Source organism: Echinops telfairi, unplaced genomic scaffold (genome assembly GCF_000313985.2).
Source record: "Echinops telfairi isolate 266 unplaced genomic scaffold, ASM31398v2 ScPeMD7_3533;HRSCAF=4204_0, whole genome shotgun sequence".
Classification (NCBI taxonomy): Eukaryota; Metazoa; Chordata; class Mammalia; order Afrosoricida; family Tenrecidae; genus Echinops; species Echinops telfairi.
Genome location: NW_022107431.1, coordinates 20,265,560 through 20,281,327, shown reverse-complemented (window position 1 = coordinate 20,281,327; position 15,768 = coordinate 20,265,560).

Here is a 15,768-nt window from a genome sequence, read left to right as displayed (position 1 = left end):
CCCCCTTCCTTTCTTCTTTTCTTCCTCCCTTCCCTCCTTTCTTTTTTTGAAATTGCATTTAAGAATTTTTTTTTTTAAAGAACTTTTATTTTGGTAAAATGCATGTAGCCAAACAACTGCCACTTTAACCATTTTGCCCTAGAGTTCAATGGCATTAACGACATCTGCCCTGCTGAAGACACATCGCAACTATTTCTAAACGTATGCATCCAAACCTTAACAGAAATTCAGTCCCCGCTTTACGAAGCGCTCTCCATCTTCGAACCCTCCTACCTGCCCTGGAAACCACTAATAAACTTTCATCATTCCGTAACTGTCTCACGTCGACATTCTCTCGACAGGATTAGGCAGTATTTGCTCTTGGCTTACTCCATGACCATCTTCCCCACTAGTGTCTGTGAAGATAGACAGCCTGGGAACCCCCTCGCAGATCACTATGCATCAGAATCCACTGGATGGCACTGGGTAATGGGTTACCCCCTTCGTCTTACTGCCCTCCCTGCCCCCCACCCCCGAGATACCCCAAACCTCAGCAGCCAGGATCAGACACGCTGAAGTCTACCCCAGCTCCCACTGTGAGGAGCTGATCAATCTCAGGCCACTTTGTCTTACTCCATTTTGGCTTTTCTTTCTGTAATAGTGGGACCTCGGGAATCCATTTTTCAGCAAATTGACATATAGATCAGCTCAAAAATGGCTATTGAAAACTACTTTAGCTAATGGGGTCCTTCTCCAAATCGGGCTTCTAGATCATGCTTTGGCTGGCCTGCTCTGCCTCCCTCATAAAAGGGGATACCACACAAGGCAGACAACAAGCTGCCCATGCACACACAGACAGGAGGCTGATGGGTGTCAGGTCATGGGATTCATGCACGAGCCCCTAGCCTCAAGCCACCTCTGCCCAACCTGAATCTGAGCCATCTCCCAGGATGCTGAGATGCCCCGTCACCGTGTCCCACAGAGTGAATGCAGAGAAAGCTGAAGCATCCTTCAGAAGCACTGAACTACTGACACCCTGAGCCTGCGATGAGGGTGGATCTGCTGGTGCCGCTCAGGATTGTCAACCTGAACCAGGGGTCTTAGTGGTGCAGTGCTTAAGTGCTCACTTGCTAAGATTGGCGGGTTAGAACCTGCCCAGAGAGTTTGCAGGAGAGAGACCTGTGAGCTGTTCCCATCAAGATTACAGAAATCCCTGCGGGACAGTTCCCCTGTCACACGGGGTCACCTCTGAGTCAGAATCAAAATGACGACCTCTGACAACAACAGCCTCCCGAACTGGCGTCCCAGCTCAGCGTCTCTCCAGCTCGGCCTACGGTCGCCCCGCAGTTCTAGCTGCCTGGGTGAAACACAGGCTACATGCAAATCCTGGCTGTTTTCATGGAATAATTGCTAATGAATATAATCATGTTCAGATGTAATTTGTTTAGTGTGCAAGTTGGCAGGCACGAAGCAGGCAGCTTTCTTTTGAAACGATGAGAGCGTGGTTATTAGGGTGAGGCCACGGGTTGACAATGAGGTCACTTTTCGTGTGTGTGTGTGTGTGTGTGTGTGTGTGTCTGTGTGTGTGTGTGTGTGCTCCCTCTACAGTTGTTTAACATCACAGTGATGGAACCCAGAATCTTGTCGCTGGCTCTTTGGCAAGGGAGGAGATGGGCTTCTCCGCGTTGGGCTGCTTCCCTGGAGTTGCAGGGATCGTTTCCCACGGTCTCCTAGCTTGGAGTCTCTCATGGCTCAGGCATCACTCTGTGACAGGCCCCTGTGCACTGAGGGAGCCCGCCAACCTCCCGCCCAAGGCTTCCTTCCCATCGTGCCAGAGTGGGAAGAATTCCACGAAGTCCCACGTCTGATTTACTGTCATCTTCTCCAGCCTGAGCTAACATGAGGAAGAGGCATTCTTCAGAAAACGCGGGGGGGCAGGGGGTGGGGGGAGTGTGGCCCACTACTCGGTGCCGCCCCAGAAAGTAGAATAGTTTTCTGCTGGGGTCAGCCTTGGACCGCAAGGCAGGGGATTTAATTTCCCATATCATTATATTGTCTGCTTAGTCACCAGTTTTCAAAGTTATATTTGGTTTGGTTTGGGTTTTTTATCTCTTTTCCTCTCTTACAAACAACATATTTCAGAGTCTCCACAGAACACTTTTTTTTTTTTTTTGGCCAGCTCTAAAAAAATAAAAAGAAATCTGTAAAATATGTATAGCCCATCACAGAAGGGGGAAAAGACACCCACCAAAATCACGAGGCTTTGGGTCGTCATTGAAAGTCTGCTGCCCCAGTGCTTCTCTCTGCCTTGAGCTCTGAGACAAAGAAACAGTGAGAGAGCCCCCAAGCAGCCACGTTGATAACTAGTCGTCAGGCCCTCGGCACGTCACTTGTCCTTGCTGAGGAGGCTGAACTGTCTTTTAATCTCATGACCGGAGGAGTGGCTGGATGGTGCTAACCACGAGGTTGGGAGTTCAAGTCCACCCAGAGGCTCCAGAAGAAAGGCTCAGCGATCGTCTTCTGAAAGCCCGATGGAGCCCTGTCCTACTGTGACCGACACCCACGGGGTCCCGGGGTCAGCAGTGACCATCAGCAGCTGGTTGATTAGGGCCGCAGCACATCCAAATGCCTCTGAACGCTCTGACGTTACAGCTGTTGCAGTTACACTTCTAGAATCTTCCCAACAGATGGACCAATGGTTTCTCCTCCTGCTTTTACAACTTAAGATTTATGTATACCTTAAATTGGCTCTGAGAAATTCATAGGACTGTGCCCATTGTAAAGTCTCAGGGAACATGTTTATATTCGGCATAAATATTTAAAGGGAATTTTTAACACCAGATCATCATCAGAGAAGGAAGGAGCTGCAGTGCCTTGCAGCTTCATAAGCAGCCGGCAGTGCGGGCTCCGGAGTCAGACTGTCTGGGTTAAACATCTCCCATCGACCGTTTCACCCTGTGACCTCAGCAAATTGGCTTAACTTCTCCATACCTCAGCTGCCTCCATTGTCTGGGAGACTCATTTCAGTAGCTATTAAGTCTGTTGAAAAGATGGGAGTAAGGAGACCTGGTGGCATGATGGTTAAGTGCTCAGCTGCCAATGGAAAGGTCAGAGGTTTGAACCCACCAAAGATCCTAACCATGTGTTCTCATCAAGCTGAAAGCCTGGGAAATCCTGCTCTGTCCCATGGAGGCCTCGTGAGTCCGGATCGACTCCAGGCAACAGCACAACACACATTCGAGTAGATGCTGCATTTGTAGCGATTACCAATAGCAATGTATTCTTTTCATGAAGTTCACTTAGGTGGGAAAAAAGGAAGACCCTGAGATCTTCATCTATGCAGTATTGCCTTATATCTTTCTTGTTATTTCGAATCTGATAGAAAGAGTTCGATAAAAACAATCCAGAGTAGCCTTTGCTAGATACCCGAGTCCTGCTAGCGAGTTGATTCTGACTCGTGGAGACCCTGACCCGCAGAACAGAACCGGCCTTCTGTGGATCGCTGGGACTGCCGGTCTTTACAGGGGTAGACAGCCTCGTCTGTCACCTGTGGAGAGGCTGATGGGTTTGAACCACTGAACTAACCATGGTCATCTAGGCTTTTCCTCCTTAGATGGCCAGGCAGGAAGCGAGTGGTGAGACCTTGACCGGTGGGGCTGTGTGGCAGTTGGGAGTGGTCATCTTGTTTCGCCGATTTATTTTAAAATATGATTTTAAACTCATTTATCAAAGAAAGCACCTTCATGATAGAAACAGGGCTCCCTTAGACAGCTGCCCTTCCCATGTAGAAGGAGCCCTGGTGGTACAGTGGGCCACGCTTCGGGCTGCTAACCACAAGGTCGCAGTGGAACCCATCAGTGGCGCTACAAGAGAACGATGTGCTTTCCGCCCCCATAAAGTTCCGCAACTTCGGAAACCGGCAGAGGCCGTTCCACTCTGTCTGCAATGAGTCAGGATTGACAGGCGGCAAGTGAGTGGGGTGCTTTTTTTTTTTCCCTGCACATGTTGTTATTCACACTTTTTTCTTCATAATTTCTGCCCCTCGTTACAACCAGAAAGCATTCTGTCTTGCTAGTTTCATTAACCTTTTATCTTGTCTTTAGCCTAAAAGAGTCTTTGGCCTGATTTCTTTCTTGGTAGAGAATTCATTTTCAGAACAGCTTTGGGTGTACCCCAAAAACCTGGCCCGATTTTGAGGTACCACTCTCCTTTTGTAAGTAACCAGCTAGAAGACGAGTCATTGTGATTCAGAGGGATCAGCAGGGGTGGGAAAATCTGTGAGGAGCAACTCCAGTCCAGTGGGAACCTGGAAGGAAGCCTCCTTTTGGAAGCCAAGAAGGCAAAGTTCCTTTTGTTCCTTTCCCCCCTCCCCCCTCCCACCCCATCCCTTGGCAAGACATTTTATGAGACTCCGGGTGTCTTTAGACCCTGTGTTTTGGTAGCTTGGAATGAGCCTGAGAACACTTTCATGTCCAAGTGATTTCAGAAGCCCTCTCCTGGCAACCAAGAGTCCTTATCAGACAAGGCATTCCAGTGTTCAACCTAATTTTCCAAAGCCAAGGAAAACGAGGGCTTTCAACCATCTCACGTCCCCACTTGCTCCTCCTCCACGACCCGGGGTCTCCCACAGCTTTCCAGGGAAGAGAGTTTATCATTCACCAGGCGAGGTTATAGGTCAAGGGAGGATCTAAATATCCCATTAGTATCTCTCTCAAAAACCACCGCTGCCACTGTGACAAATGCCTGCACTTTACTCTGATCTCTGTTCTTTGGGGGCATATACATTGGGTTACTCGGGTTCCGTAGGCCGTTGGTTCTTCTACAGCTGGACACGATTCACATGGGATATTTTTGTCATATCACTGTGAACAGGGGAAACCGTCTCTCCCTCTAAGGACCATGGGCCATGGCTGTAAACCTGGTTCCTCTAGTCCGTTGACACTCAAGCCGTGCTCTTTCTACCCTTATCCATGGTATCAACCCCATAGGTTACCCCCCCCCCACCTCCCCAGGGAAACAGAATGTTTCCTTTGGCAGGTTATGTGGGAGAGTTGGTTGTAATCAGGAAACTTGAAGTCTTGCTTTAAAGCTGCCTTTTAACTTCCCACTCTGTAATCAATCACGATAGCCAGGCTTGGGCTTTTTCAAAGCCTGGGAAAACAGGGGAAGAAATGATCACCAATCTTGTGCTTGGGAGAAGTGGGTCCAGGAAGCTGACTCCCAGGTACAATCAAAGCCCTGGTGCTTCACACTCAGCAGTGCTGCCACATGGGAGTCCTGTGAGCTGGCTTAGCTAAGACTTGAAGTCCCTCCTGTGATGGACCACCATACTGGCCTCACGGACACTCTTGCTCTCTGACTCTAACTTTCGATTGCTGTCCTGAGACCATCTTCTGAATTTCCCCCAGAGCGCTCTATGACTGCAGGTAGTGGAGGTTCCCTAATGCAATCCTGCCTCCCACACTGGGCCTTCTCAGACCACGCACCTCGTGCACAGCCCCCACCTGTCGGTCAGGGGAGGCTTGTGTGCTGCTGGTATGCTCAACAGGTCTCAGCGGGACTTCTAGACTTAGAAGGGCTAGGATCTTCTCCAAAACCAGTTATTGAAAGGTCTGTGGATATTGATAATACTGGTCTGATCCAAACCAATCATGGGAGTGGCTTGGGACCGGATAATGTTCCATTCCATGGAACAAGGAGTTAACAGGAATCAGGGCAGGACTCGATGGCATCTAACAGCAGCTGCACTCTCTGGTCAGCCAGGGGCACTTCAGGCAAGCCTTACTGAAGGACTGGCTAGCCAAAGGAATGGCGAAGCACACACCTATAAGATGTGTCCTGAATACAGAACCTGCTTAGCTTCCTCCATCCTCAGCTCAACCCCTGTGCCCATGGTACAGGCTCAGCTTTCTCCTCCTGGTTTGCAAGGCCAGAGACTTGCTTACATTCCTTGAAGTCCAGAGCTAACTCTTACAATGTTCTGGTTTCCTATCCCAAATGCCTGCTGTCTGGGCATGAGGACCCTGGGAAATGTCTGCCTCCACTCCACATACAGAGGAGAGCAGCTTTGGCCATTAGCCACGACCACAGCCTGATAACGCACTCCTCTCTCAGTACAGCATCCTCCCATGGAAAGGTGGACAGGATGTTGTCTTACTGCAAATGGCCACTTTTTGATAATACACTTATCAAAGGTACACTCAGAGAGGGTCAAGGTTCCTGGGAGCCAAGGAGCTTGTTGCAGCTCAAATTAGAAGGAAATAACGACAGTGTGGCATCATGGTTATGCATGGAGCTGGGAGCCCAAAGGTTGGCAGGTCAAATCCACCAGCTGCTCCTGGGAGAATGATGGGGATTTCTAATCCCGTAAGCAAGTATAGTCTCGGAAACCCACCAGAGCCAGGTCTATCCCGTCAGATAGGGTCGCTGTAAGTTGGCGTTGACTTGAGGGCAGCGAGTGTGGAAATTGTGGTGTGGAATCTCCAGGGGATGTAAACGGTTCGTGCATTCCACCACTCACGAAAAGGTTGGAGGTTCAAATACACACAGGGAACTCTGGAAGGTCGGCCTGGCCAGCTACTTCTGAACACTCCTCCCTGGAAAGCCCTCTGGAGCACGGCCCTGCGCCGACACCCAGGAGGGAGCTACCAGTTGACATGGCATTGGGCTTGGTTAGACTGTGCTCTTGAAGCAGCAGGAGAACAAAGGCCAGGGTCCACACTGGATGGACCGCCAGCTTCTGTAACCAGGTGGAGGCCGGGATGTGCACCGGGCAATTTGAAGAGAAACTATTGCTGCTATTGTTTCTACCAAAGTGGCACGTCTGGTGGCATTTCTGACTCAGGGCAGCTGGACCACCGCTGTGTTCTTGAGAGCGTGGCCGCGTTCTCTGCAAAGGCCACTCCACTTGACAGGGGCAGGCAGGAAGTTTGCTCCGCTTAGATGAGAAGAGACCATCCGTTGAGTGGCTCACAGGTTCCAGGGCCAGGGACGTGTGTGTGTGACATGCTCACAAGCCGGCTGTCAGCATTCCTTTTCCAAGCCCACATTCCATAACCCCATGTTCCACTCAGTTGGCTTCTGGGAGCCCTCCCGAGAGAAACAGCTGCTCCGTGCCTGAAAGAGGAAACGTGCAAAGCTCCTGAGGTTTCGGATTTTGAAAATCTGCAGGGTGAGAGCCTCTTTTCCGCTTCTGAAAACAAGCAGCATTCGTTCTCCTTTCTCTGTCTCAACACAAACACTACTCGCACTGGCTGCGCCTCTCCTGAACCCCGTTCTGTCAAAGAAGGGAAGATGAAGCGTGTCGCCTGTGATGAAGCCATTGCTGTTGTTGTTGCCCATTTGATTCAGACGCAGACTGAGCCCCTAGGACAGACTCCAACGGGCTGTAGCGTTTCTCAGGCTGTAATCCATATGAGAGTGGGTTGGCAGGGTCTTTCTTCAGTGGAGCTGGGTGGATCTAAACCCTTACCCTTTCAGTTAGCAGCAGGGCACCTAACCACTACAAGCTGGAGATGTTGTTGCTGCTGTTGTTGTTGTTGCTGTTGTTAGGTTATGAGACCCAGAGACCCTCTGCACAACAGAATGAAACATGGCCTGCACCATCCTCCCAATTGTCCCTCTGCCTGAGCCCATTGTGACAGCTGCAGTGTCAATCCATCTCCTTGGGGGGCTTCTTCTTTGTTGCGCCCCTCCGCTTTACCAGATGTGATGTCCTTCCCCAGGGACTGGTCCCTTCTGACAGCATGTCCAAGGAATAGAAGATGAAGTCTCACCATCCTTGCCTGAAGGAGCTCTCTGGCCATGCTTCCGCCAAGATGGATTGCTTTGTCCTTTCCGTTGGAGACACTGCTAATATTATTATTATTATTCCAGCCTGGAATCTTTTGATCACTACGCTACAGTCAGAAAGAAATCAAAGATGGCAGCCAGAGGATTTCCGTTCGGAGCTAGAAAATTCCCTGTCTGGCCCCTGAAGCACAGTGTCTGTCTAAGCCCCTCCTGACTCAGATGGCAAGGTTGTACCGCTTGTTCAGTGAGTTCTGGGTTGGCTCTGCTGGTGAGCTGTTAGTAAAATGAGTGATCAAAACAGCTGTATGGTTCAGAATCATTGAAGGATTGGGTTTTTTTCTTTCTTTCAAAAGGAAAGTTAGTGGTAGAGGCATGGCGTGTTTTGTTTAGCGTTACTTTGTTTTGATTTAATTTTCTTGTTAGTCAGAGCAAGAATTGAGCTGGAAGGCATTGTCCCTAACACACACACACACACACACACACACACACACACACACACACACACGCTTTCATGCCTTGTTCTGGTTTGCACTGACTTGCTCGCTCTCTTGCTCTCTTGCTCTCTCTCTCTCCAGTGGGTGAGGCAGATTCCTGAGGGCTGGTCGGACAGTCAAGTCAGAAACAAGAGCCTTATGAGCACTCTGTGCATTTTCATCTTTGTAACAAAAGATTTGTTCAATGGAATTATTTTCTTTCACCCAAAGTAAGCTTGAAATTTTAAATGTCATTGATAACAGGGTATGTGCGCGTGTGTGTGTGTGTGTGTGTGTGTGTGTGTGTGACACATGCTTTAAAACTAGCTGTAGGTGTTCATGGGACTTCACAGTGGTCCTCTGTGGCTCCATGTCACTTGTTTGTGTGTCTTCAATAAAAGGATTCCCCTCAAAATGGACCCCTTCTGAATACGACTGGCTTTTCAGGACTGGCTTTTGGTGGCAAGTACAAAATTATTTCCGAACCTGCCCCCTACATATGTGTGCAGACCTGTGAGACATAACCACGAAGGGGCATCCTGTACAATGGCGGGGGCGGGGACGGCACGGGGAGAGTCACTTGATCTCCACCATGGCCGGATTCATAACACATCTTTGACATGAGGGCAAATGCACACTCGGATGGGATTCTCAGCCTTCAGAATAATATGAATACTTTCATAATAGAAAAACATGTGTGTTAAGAACAAATTGGTTTTTAAATGTATAGCTAAAAGTTTTTGGTTGCTATTAGTTTACTGTTAGCCAAAGAGTATTTACTTTTCTTTTCACTCATTCACCAAAGTCTGTACCCTGTACTATGCATTTGGACTAAGGGTTTGGGATACAGATGGCGCCTGGTCTCAAGGAGTTTACAGTCTAGTAGGGAGATAAATAAATAGTTCAGGGAAAGTGCTTCTGAAGATAAGAGAAGAAAGCCACGGGCACTGCAGTGGGGTCTCCATCCCGGAAGAGGGGCTGTTTCTTTTCACCAATGTGCTGTCAATGTACCAGGGTCCAAAGCCTGTCTCTACAGACGCAGGAAAGTTAGCTTGCATTGTTTCTCAGGACTCATCTCACCTTGGCCGAGCAATTAGAATAAGGCCTAGTGAACTTGAATGCCAAACGAGGAGAAACAGAACTGACCAAGGAACTGCCCTTTAGCCGTGTGGCCAGCACACCCCTAGGCAGTCACAGTGGACTCTAAGTCGGAAAGATCCTTGATCTTCGCGAAAAAGAAGACATTCACATTCGCCGAGCCAAGGATGGCAAGACTGGCAGACTTGGACCGCTTGTCAGGAAAGACCAGTCCCTGGAGGAAAACATCCTGCCTGGTAAAGTAGAGGGGCATCAAAAGAGAGGAGGGCTCTCAGCAAGATGGATTGACACAGTGGCTGCCACGACCGGCTAAAGCATTTGGGACAACGGTGAGGAGGACGCAGGACGAGGCAGGGTGTCCTTCGTTGTGCACAGGGCCCCTAGGGGTCCCTAACAGCAGCGACAACGTTTGCTGAAAGGTTATGCGAAATAGTAGTGCTGGGTAGAGATGGTCAGATGCAACTCCCTCGGAGAGCAGGCTCTCCAGCACCCATGGAGGTAGCTGAGGGCACAGCCAAGGCAGGCGCAGCGCCTTCTGGCTGGTACCTTGGTGGCTGCCCTCCCACCTTTCCTAAGTCCAGCTGTCCTTTCCTAGCACTTGGTCTTTCTGCTGACGTGCCCCGTTACTGAGCCAAAATCTCACCATACCGGAAGGTTTTGAGGATTAAAACTTAAACACTATTGAGAGCTCTCTTACACAAATTATCTACCTTTAGGAATCGGAGTTAGATATGAAAGTGAATGCTTCTTTGGGCAATTTCCAGGCAAGTAAGGACTCATATATTAAAAAGAAAAATTCTAAACCAAACCCCCTGCCATCGAGTCCAGGTCAACTCAGAGCAGTCCCCTAGGACAGGCTGGAACTCCCCCTGTGGATTTCGGACACTGTGACGCTTCCCGAGAGTGGAAAGCCTCACCGCCTCCTCTTTCTCCCGCAGAGGAGCAGGTGGTTTCACACTGCTGACCTTGTGGTTAACAGCCCAACGCACACCACCGGGGCTTCTTGAGGACCCATGGAGGTCACAGAAATAGACCTCTGCATGGTCCTTGTTAAATCGCAGGCGTCCTTGCATCCTGGCTGGTGCTGCCCTCCTTCCTGGCCAGCCTGCCTTCTCCTTGGGAGACGCCAGACTCCCATTACCTGTGCATGAAAGGGTTCGTGCATCTGCCCTGATGTTCCTCATAGGCACTGGAAGGCACTTTGTGTACATTTCTGACCCGATACAGTCTGCTGTTGATTTTGCCATTGAAGCCTCCCTGTGAATCCTTTCCTTCAAGTCCTTGACACATACTTCATGATAACCCCTAAATAGAGGCAATTACTTCTAACAAGTCAGACTATTTTGCATGTTGTTTACCATGCTCTACATTCATCAGATGGCAGAGCTGGGTGTAAACATTTAACCTCTTAGGCAAACAAACTTGCCTACATTGAAACCCAGGAAGGTAACAATTAGCAAGACTCCAGGCACAAATGTCCAAAAGAGCAGAGGACAAAACAGTAGGATGTTTACTGAGTGTGTGTGTGTGTGTGTGTGTGTGTGTGTGTGTGTGTGTGTGTTCAAGAGTCATTACGCACATTTCCCCAGGGGGAAGTTGATCTATCACCAAGAATGGATGCTTAGGGATCAACCAGCAATGAAGGCTTCCTCAAGACGTATAGGATAGGTTGCCACAGGGTAAAACCAAATCTAAACTCATTGCCAACTCCACCACTCCTGGCAACCCTGGAGGCAGGGTAGAACTGCTCCATAGGGTTTTCAAGGCCGTAAATCTTTCTAGGAGCAGAGTCCCACATCTTTCTCACATGCAGCAACTGGCGGGTTTGAACCATTGTCCTCTCGGTTGGCAGCCAAGTGCACAGCCACAAGGCCACTAGGGCTTCACTCCCCAAATTGACTCTGTCCTACTTTAGGCATGTTGGTGGGAAGAGATGAGGCCGAGTGGTGGGGGGAGTTGTTCTTGTTTTGTTTTGAGTCAATCATTACTGCATTTGACTCTGGAACTTCATTATCCACCAATTCATCACTAGCTCACGCTACAGTTGCTCTGTGGAACACTTGCAGCATTTTAGACTTTATGGGGTCCACATGGGTAGATTCTGGAAGCAATCGGTCCACCCCCACCCCACCCCAGGCCCTGGGACACTCAGAAAGAGGTTCTCTTGGGACTACAACATGGCCATAGCATTGGGGGCTGTGCGTTTCCCCAGGGGACTATGCACGAAGGACCCGCTGAGAGAAAGTGCGGCTAGTGGAAGCTGTGGAATGTTGATACAATGCTCTTCTGCTGGCAGGCAGGGACCACCACTGGGGAGACGAAAACCCAACCAACAGTTCTGGTCTTTGACTGTGCTCTGCCCTTTTAAGCTAATTGGTACAGGATCTAGCTACAATTAGGAGTCAATATTTCCCAGGTTGAGAAAATGCGGAGTGTGGCTCATAAATATTTTAACATTTCACCTCGTATGGAGCCTGGCTCACAATGAATGTTTGATGAACGACTGAATGAGGGAATGATTGAATGGGCAAGACAGCCAATAGCTCCCTCCCTGAGAAGAGATACATATTTATCTCTATCAGGTAGCACTTAGCACAAAGCATGCAGGTTCAACAGCAAAGCCCACCAAACCCACTACCACTGAGTGTATTCAAACTCATAGCGACCCTACAGGGCGTCAACCTGCCCCTTCGGATTCCCAAGACTGTGAATCTTTATGAAGACCAGATAGCCTACTCCTTCTCCCACAGAGCGTGTGTGTGTGTGTGTGTGTGTGTGTGTGTGTGTGTGTACTCTGATCAAGGAGACCTGGAAGAAGTGGGGGTAACATTTCAGAGCTAGTCACTCACTGCCATTGAGTTGATCCCAACTCATAGCAGCCCTTATAGGACAGGACAGAACTGCCCTGGTGGGTTTCCCAGACAGTAACCCTTTACAGTAGTGGAAAAAACTGCATCTTTCTCAGCAGAGCGGCTGGTGGTTTTGAACCGCTGACCTTGCCACCACATCACCCACTGAAGCCCCAGGGCTCCCTTGCTAGCGTTGCAGATGCAAAGCCTCTCTGTGATGTCCAGCAAAGCATTCGATGTGTCTAGAAGGTACCAACCAACGCATCATAGAAAAGCACAGGCTTTGGTTCTAGAAAGACAGACAGACAGACGGTCGTGCCAAAGTGCTAGTTGCTGGCAGTTGGTCCTTGAAGAATTTGCCCTGGTTCTCTCCTCCTCAGCTGACGTATCCTGGGCATTTCAGTAACAACAGTTGGCCTCTCCAGGTCATGACAGAGGCAGTGGTAGGCAAGACTTTGTACAGAACTCGGATTATGTGCAGGATTCTCAGCACTTTGCATCTATTAACTCATTTAAACCTCAGAACAATTATGAAACAAGAATCTTGCTTCATAAATTAAGACAGGCGAGGCAAACAGAGGTGAAGTAACTTGCCCAACATGTTTTGCCCGGGCTTATAGGAGGCATTTGAGAAAGTGTTGTTGAATGAACGAATGAATCATCACCGTGTCACAGAATTACCTGAGGCTGAGGTGGGTTGACTGCAGCATCACAGAGCCGGAAGATGAAACCCCACCGCTGATTCCAGTTGGCCTTGTGGTAGCTGTGTCCTTCCCCCAGGGAGGCCCAGGTACAGGGGTGGTCGCAGCCTCTGGCATGGCAGAATCAGCTCCATTGTGACCGAACAACTTCCAGTGGCTTAAAAGGCATGGGATCCATTGTCCTTTCTTCTTCTTTCTCCGTCGTCTACATTTCTCTCATGGAAACTGCCTCGGCCCCTAAAAACCTTTGCTCTGAACCTCCGATTGCTACGCCTGGCTCAGAGGTGGAAGAGCAAAACATTGAAATCTGTCCTCTGCACCATCCACCATTTAGACAAGACTGCTTAAGTGTTCTTCAGTAATCAGCCATTTGAGATTTAGGGTTGTACTTGAGGGGAGTGGGGTTGTAATGTCACCCCAGTGGGTGACTGGGGAAGGATAGAATCCATTTTAATATTCGGTTTTCATATACAGTGAACCCTCGCCACTTCGCGCTTCGACTTCCGCGGCTTCACTCTATCGCGGTTTTTGCGTAACAGCGCATGCTCTGTCATTACTGCCACTGATTGGCTCATACTGTACACGCTTGATGCCATAAATAATATAATAAATAATAAATGGTCATTGTAACGTCCAAAATGTTTTACTGTATTTTCCCTTCTTCGTTTAATAAATTGGGTAATACGAGTGTAATGGTGACTAAAGGGTGTTTTTTCATGTCCTCTATGCTCCAACTATGAAAATATTTGATTTATAAATAAGGAATCCTACTTCACGGAATTTCATTTATCACGGTAAGGTCTAGAACCGATTAACCGCGATAAATGAGGGTTCACTGTATTGTAATACAAGATCCAAAATACCTAAGTCTTACTAGAAAACTAGTATTTTTTTTAAGGATGAGATAACCATTGAAGTATCAGACAATCAACCTCTTGGTAAACATTAAAATGGAATTAATTATTTTGATGTGCATTGTCTCTATAATATTAGTAACTGGATGGAGCTTCCCAAAATGACTTCTTTGATTTCGACGCAGAGAGCATAATGGTTATTTGCTTCCACGTTGGTGGGCTCGTTATTGAATTCTGTCATTCTTTGTGTTCCAGTGCCTCCATGTAATTAAGCATGGATAAAACTGAGAATTTTGAAAAGGAAGGAAGAAAAGCCCATTTCCCCATACTACACAGCTCCAGGAGCTTCACGCCAATCACCGGAGGACATGCGCGTCTCGTTATGACAAAGAATTACTCACAAAGTATGCCTAGCATATAGATTGCATCCATATTTGAAAGAATAAAAAGTCATCCTTAGGAATGGATGGACATTTAGAGGGAAGAACAGAAAAGGAGAGGGGGAAAAAGAGCAGCCAGTGAAGTTCTACAATCATTGCTTGTCACTGTAACATCAAGGAGTTCATCCTTTTCGGAACTCGTTATGTGGCTAGGCCATTGGGTTCTTTGGGTGGGAGAGGGGAAAAAAGCAGTAATTCACAGAAAAGCCATGACAGGATTCCGCTGGTTTACCTGATGGTGTTGACTAGACAGGGGAATGACAGGCAAAGAGCAGTTCTCTGTGTGGGATTATTTTTGCTACCTCATTGCCCTATCAGAACTGTTTTCTTTTTAAAAAGATCAACACTCTGGGAAAAGATCAAAGAGACCACCAGTGTTTTTGATCCCTTATAAGAGGGCACAATTCCCAGATTCCTGCCCGATGCCTTGCTTCTGGAAGTGTCTGCGCTTGCTGGGAGGAAGCTCTAAAGAGACGCGAGGCTTTAGTGCCCCTTGCTGGTCAACCTGAAGAAAATCGGAACCTACCCAACGCCAGAGGCCAGGTTTCCATAAACAGGACGGCCCTGTTCCACTCAAGTGAGTGGCTTTCTACTCAGAAAGCCGAATTCATTACTCTTAAACGTCTGTGGCAAAGTTGAAGAAATTTAGTAAAGAAGAAAATGCATTCTGAAATGCATTTATCAGATCGAAAAGAATGATCAATATAAAGGCAACTAAATGTTAAGGCTTAGCCTGACTTCAAAATAAATCCAGGGAACACATTCCTATGAAAACCCACAGGACGCAGCAAACTCTTTCCAGGGACACAGTATGATTTTTCTCAATTATGCTCTGGCTGTATCAAGGTTACATGTTGGGCTGCTCCCCAAAAGGTTGGCAGTTCAAAACCACCAGCTGCTCAACAGGAGAAAGATGAGGCTTTCTACTCCCGTAAAGAGTTGCAGACATGGAAAACTCAAGGAGGCAGTTCTCTTCTGGCCTATTGAGTCACTATGAGTTGGCATCCACTCGAGGGCAGTGAGTTTTTTGAGATGCTGACAAAGTCTGGCTTCATAAACCATGAGGGTATCAGAATATACCAAAAGAGACTTAGTGGAATTCCCCATTCAAGTTGTTGTAGGTGGTGGAGGTGGTGGTGGAGGAGGTGGTGATGGTGGTGGCGGTGGCGGTGGCGGTGGCGGTGGTGCTGCTGCTGCTGGCAGGGTCTGTCGAATCACTTCTGACACCCGGCAGCTCTCGGTGGAACAGAATGAAACTCTTCTCAATCCTCCTCATCCTCGCCGTTGTCCCTATTTTGAGCCCTGTGGGGCAGCCCCTGTGGCAGTCCATTTCCTTGAGGATCTTGCTCTTCTTTGCTGGCTCTCCACTTTATCAAGCATGCGGTCCCTCCCCAGGGACTGGACCCTTCTGATGACATGCCCAAAATATGTGAGATGAAATCTTATCACGCGGGCCTCCAAGGAGCATTCTGACTGTGCTTGCTCCCACACAGATCTGTTCATCTCCTGGAAGTCCCTAACACAGCGTTCTTTGCAACACTAGAACTCAGAATCCTCCACATGCCCCTGTCTTCTCCCTTCAT